This window comes from Serinus canaria, chromosome 11 (genome assembly GCF_022539315.1).
Source record: "Serinus canaria isolate serCan28SL12 chromosome 11, serCan2020, whole genome shotgun sequence".
In the NCBI taxonomy this organism is placed as follows: Eukaryota; Metazoa; Chordata; class Aves; order Passeriformes; family Fringillidae; genus Serinus; species Serinus canaria.
The window spans coordinates 15,601,771-15,607,860 of NC_066325.1; the positions used below are offsets into that span (position 1 = coordinate 15,601,771).

General features: G+C 41.3%; 1 long non-coding RNA gene across 2 annotated transcripts in view; it reads right to left on the minus strand.

Moving 5' to 3' along the window:
* The window catches only part of LOC127060051 (uncharacterized), a 124,196-nt gene extending 119,155 nt beyond the window's left edge, over nt 1-5,041 (minus strand). For both annotated transcript variants that reach the window (XR_007778590.1, XR_007778589.1), the window contains exon 1: nt 4,458-5,041. This is a non-coding gene — a long non-coding RNA (uncharacterized LOC127060051). The remainder of the gene's footprint in view (nt 1-4,457) is intronic.
* Nucleotides 5,042-6,090: the final 1,049 nt, after the last annotated feature.

The following is a 6,090-nucleotide window of genomic DNA, read 5'->3' on the forward strand; positions in this document are numbered from 1 at the left end:
CCACAAGGACATTATGTGTGACAAAACCAAAAGCTGAAATCAGGACAATTCAGCAACATCTTACCCCTTTCCCCAGGCTAGTTATTCTTTCAGAGAAAGAAGTCAGAAGGATTTGCTGAGAACAAATCCCTACAATCCTACATTACCTTTTACAACCCTCTTGTCATCTGAATACTTAGAAAGGTTTTTTTTTAAGACTTGTTCCTGTGTGTTTTCAGGAATAGTGATTGGGCTGACTTGTTTATGAATTCCAGAACCCTTGTTTTTCTCCTCTGAAAAAGGTACATAGAACACTTACACTTTTTTATGATTATGTCTTCCTTCACCCTCTCAACTGTCAGAATATAATTTAGCATTTGCTGAACAGACACCCATGCTGGTATGAAACTGAATGATTGATGGACTTATTCTAAGAACTTCTAGAGAGAGAATCAGATAGCTAAAAATTCAAAATTAATATACAGAAGCCATCCAGCTTCCCACTCCAAGCAAATCCATGGGTGATGGTTCCCACTGCAGGTCAGTACCCACACACCTGATGATACCCAGCTCTGCTTCCTGGCTTTGCACATTCAGGAATGAGCAAATTCATGGAGTTGGATTGTCAGAAAAATAAGTTTAGAGGGGAAGAATACTCCTAAAGATGCCAGAGTGTGCAGCTTCATGGGATTGGAGAGGTCAATGATATCTTCCTGCAGCTGAGAGTTATCAGGTGGGTTTTCCTAAAAATGGTGTCTCACCAGTGCAATGTAAGGAATACATCACCAAATCCTGGCTTATTGGAAAGAAAAAGGGTAGAATTCAGAGCTGAGGAATACTAGCAGAGTCCAAAAGCTTTGACTTTGGGGTTTTATGCTCATTACTAGAGCATTTCAAGATGTTTTCTTCTATCCAACACATCTCTTGCACTGACTTCCAGCCTGGCTGCTCCTCGAGTGCACAGCATACAGTTCACACTGTGGTTTGACTACTGTAAACACACATCACTTCTAAATAAACTCATAAGCTCTCAAGAACTGCTATGTATGACAGCTCTTCAGAGCCCTTAAAGTTGTGAACACACTGATACAAGCAACAATTTACAAGAGGATCACTCCTGGGGTGGAGCAGAGACTGCCATGAAAAATCATGCAAATGCCATTTTCTGAGTTGGAAGGGAATTACCCTTCTCTGTTCTCCTCCCACAGAACCACCCTGCCAGTCCTTCACAAATACCACCGCAAGGTCACACCTCAGCTAACCAGCTGTCACTCCTTCTGTGTCCCAAGGGACAGGAGAGGGAAGTGAGAACCAGAGCCAGGGACATGGTCCCAGCCTTGCCACCCCTTCCCCACCATGTTTCTAGCAGTGGGATGGAAACATCACTGCAGTTGTAAGGTTCCACGTGTGAGTAGGGTGGTTGCAGGATGGGTTGCAGGTTTGTGCTTAGCTGAAGGGAAACTTCCACTACTCTTCCACTAGTAGTGGAAGGCAGGAAAATTGAAACCTTTAGCAAGCATTAAATGTCCTTAGAAAGAAATTGCTGTCTTTGTGAGCTGCCCCATCTGAAGAGTTGTAAGGTACCATGGGGAAAAAAAAGTCTTTATGAAGAGCGGATTCATGTTTTATGTCACTTGTGCACTAACTAACTAAAGACTATGTCATCTTCTGATATTATGGAAAGGGGGAGGATATTTTTAGTAATTATTGGCTATCAGGCCACTGAAAGAAAGTATGTTTCTCTGGGTACAACTAATTCTGCTTGTGGTTTCAGAGACCCCTGCCAATATCTATTTCAATAATATATACATTACGAACTGCTACAGCTGGCAAGGTGTACCTGTGCTGTCTATTCCAGGGAAGGATTTTGCTGCCTGTTCAAAATGAATAGATTCAGAAGTGGAATCCAGCATGGAAAATGAAGGAAGGTCAGGGGAAGGGTAATATTTATGGAAGATTGAGCATTTTAGTGTGCTACTGGCTTCAGGGTCTGCACTCCCTAAAAATACAGGGGTTTATGCACTGGAGTGCTGAGCAGACAGAGTGCAAGTAAAGCATTTGTTTGAACCCTCACAAACAGGCAGTTGCTTAGTATTCAACAGAGAAAAGAAAAGGAACTTCTACATTTCATGTTGCTCCAGAGCATACACATTTTACCCAATGAGGGCTTTTCAATCAACGAGAGCAAAGCCCTCTGAAACACACCTTGGTGTTGGCACTCTTATGGCAGATGCATCTTTCTGGGATGTCCCTCAGGGGCTGGGGGACAGCATGGAACAAGTGCAGGGACAGCTGTGAGCTCTAAAGGAGGGATCCAGTGCACCAGAGGGTTGTAAGATGGGTCTGAGGGCTTGAGACAGACATGGGGGCAGGTACTTGGTACCGTTCAAGAACTGCCAGCCACAATTAAGATGCAGATAAACCATGAGAGCTAACACTCCTTGGCTGAATTAATTTTCTGGAAATACATGAGTGCTAGTGAGCTGAAAAATGTGGGAGAACCATGCAGTGCCAACAGCTGCCTGGTTCAAATGTGAAAATCTAACAGGACTTTAAAAAAGTCTCATCCTGGTGTGACAACCGTTCATTGGACCGATGTTTGTGTCCTGAGCAGACCCAACCTGTAAACAACATTAACTTTCCATGCTGGTAGTCAAATGTGTGTGCTCAAAGACTGAATGGACATAGAACAGAACCTATTTTCTACACCTACAGAGCCATTTTGATCAAAAAGAGGATGAAAATATAAAGTCCTGTAAATAAAGAAATATGGAAAACTGCCCTTACAAGCAACCAGAAGAAAACAATTTTCAGAGCTTCCAATTATCAGTCTTTAAGCATTAAACTTAGGGGTGGGAGGACACAGGGGGAGCAGCACAACAACGTAGAAACACTGACTCTAAAAACACCCTTGCAGATTGCAGCAAGGAAACCCATGGATTGGGTAAGAATGAGAAGGAATTGAAGCACTTTTATCCTTCATAGCACAGTGCTCTGGGTCCCTGATGCAAAGCACATGAGCACACCATCCCTGCTCTTCCACACCCTTCCAAAAGCTGGGGCCTCCCACAAACATTTTTAGGATGACAGTGGCCAAAAAATAAAACAACTTACATATTTGCTCAATGGCTCTTCCAGAGTTCCTGCTAAAATCAGTTCATCACAAGTGGACTGTACCTTGTGTTTCCTAACCCCAACTTGGAACTGATTTTTGTCTTGATTAATTCAATCATCAGACTTGTATTCACTTTAACTGGAACATACTGGACCTCTGACTCCTCAGACTTATTTTCATGTGCCTGGGAGCAAAATTCCAGTTATATATCTATATTCACTCTGCAGCTGCTCTTTCCATATCAGCCATAACTTTGCTCACATCCACAAACCTCCCCGAGCAAGAAATGAGCAGTGCTCCAAGGTTCAAGGATATAAAAGCAGGTCCTGCTCCCTGCTCTGTTTCTATGCACATTTTTTTTCCTGTAGTATATAAAGTGACTTACAGGAAGCTACCAGTAGTGGAAAGTTGTAATTCATTGGAAAAGAATCTGTGCTTTAAGGAACACACACCTTCTTACTGGATCTCAAATAATATATCACATAATGCAATTATTCTATGTCTTCTGGTCATCACATGGTCTTGGGGAAATCAGAGTCAGATTTTTAATATTGAGTATGTAAGAATCCCATGGAATTACAGACTACATAGAACTATTCTTGTCTGTATAACCAAACCCCTCAACAGAAACAAGCAATTTTTAAAATTATGATCCGTCCTCCATTTCACACACACACACATAAAAATAAAATGCAAGGAGCATTCTTTGGGATGATTGCTTACCCAAAACAGGCCAGACAATTACACGGTATGCTGTTTTAATTAGAAACTCTCCCTCTCAACAGGTCCCACTTGAAATGTGTGACACTCCTCTTTACCCCATGGCTGGAGTACAATTGTATTACAATCACATCTCCAGTCAAAGAACATTGCCATTTTTTCCTAGATCAGACACCTGCTATCAATTTGAATGGTATCTGATTGAATATTTGTGCAGGAAGGACAAGAATCAATTATTCATGAGTACTAAACAATAGACTGTATAAACACAGTTCATGAACCTGAATCCTTTACAACCTAGCTTATCTTCGATACATTTATAAGGGCAGTCACATCTTTTAAACAACTGACATATCTGAGGCCCCCAAAAAAGGGGAGGAATAAAACAGGAAACACGTTTTTGTTAAAGAAAATGTGAGGTGTTTTGGACTAGGTGGAGTTTCTGTTCTTTTTGCTTATAAGAGTGGTAATATTTAACTGTTTAACAAAATTTAACTAAATATCTCATGTGACAGACATTTCCCTGAGACTCCCAGCTCACATTCTGCTGAACCAGGTCATTTGGGTAATTTAACTGAACACAAAAATATTTGCAACTATTGCATTCTTACCCATGAGCCTTGTACAAGTTTTGGACTCCTACCTGTTCTTGGCAATTGAGCAGAACAAAACATTTTGAGGCTCTTCCTGTCACTGGGTCTTCTCTATTGCAGGAACCTGTGTTGTTTCCCTGGCAGCTTCATCACTTTTAGGTTTCCAGCACAGTTCAATTAAGCTCAGCTGGCTCTGCAGTGCTGATCTGGTTGGATTCATGCCAGCTGAAATCCTGCACCTTGGTGTCTCAGCTGAGCGTGGCAATACGAACGTGGCTGATGTCAGATCCACACATCCAGGAAAAATGCAATCCTGACATCATGGTGGAATGATACAGGAGAGAGCAGTAAATAATGTATTCTGTTATGAAAACATCCTCTCTCCAAACAAGGCTGTTAATGTTGCTGTCATGTTTAATATATTTTTATGTGCACCCCTTTTATTTTCTGGGCTGGTTTTGCCCAAAGTTGAGTTCATTTTCTTCACAGTAGATGGTATGGGCTGTGTTTTGGCTTGGTCCTGAAAACAGCGTTGATAATTCAGGGATGTTTTTGTTATTTCTGAGCAGAACTTAGAGAGTCAAGGCCCTTTCTGCTCCTCACCCCACCAGTGAGGAGACTGGGGGGGGTACAAGGGATTGTGAGGGGACACAGCTGAAAAAGCTGATCCCAGCTGACTCAAGGGATATTCCAAGTCATTTGGAAACATATTCCAGCATATAAAACTGAGGGAAGAAGAAGGAAGGGGGCATGTTTTGTGTTCTGACATTTGTCTTCCCAAGACACTGTCACACATGATGGAGCCCTGCTTTCCTGGGAATGGTTGGACACCTGCCTGCCATGGGAAGTGGTGAATGAATTCCTTGTTTTGCTTTGCTTGCTTCTGTGGCTTTTGCTTTACCTATTAAAAGTATCTCGACCCACAATATTTCATGCTTGTATTCTTCCAATTCTCTTCCCCATTCCACTGGTGGGGGGAGGGAGAGACCATTTGTGTGATGTTTGCCAGCTGGGGTTAAACCACAACATTTTCTTATGGCAATGGTTTATACTTCAATGTTTAAAGCATGTGACATTCTGGAATTACAGCATCTATATTTAAAGTTCCAAGATTATAGCTTCTAGTGGTGAGTGCTTGAACTCTCATGAAATACAATTTGATTTAAAAATCAATCCTCCGATTCAGTTTAAAAAGGAACCTAGTGCTGTTTATTTGTTTTTATGGAAAATAATACAGGCAATTAATTTCTTTCATACCTTAAGTGTCTGAGTTATGAAAGTCCATAATGCAACATGGCATGCTTGATGAATAACAGCTGAGGTGATTTAGTTTAGAGGAAGTGATTGGCAGTTAGTGATTTTGATAAAAACTTGTGTGATACGCAACAGGCACCTCAGCTGTACAGCTGATTCACTGAATACAAACACAGACTGAATAAAATTTCTATCATGTGAAGTTTTATGCTGGGAGTCAGATAGAAGGAGGAGGACGTAATTCTTTCCTAGATCTAGTAGCTGCTGCTTTAAGAAAAGAAATGACAAGGTTATGGGTTCTCCCTCTGCCATGCACCTCCTTCATAAATTTTAGCATTAAATTATAAATAAAACATATGAGGACTCAGCTCAACGAGAAATATGTCTGGACTTTGGCACTGTAAAGGTCTGCACAAATCCATACAAGCT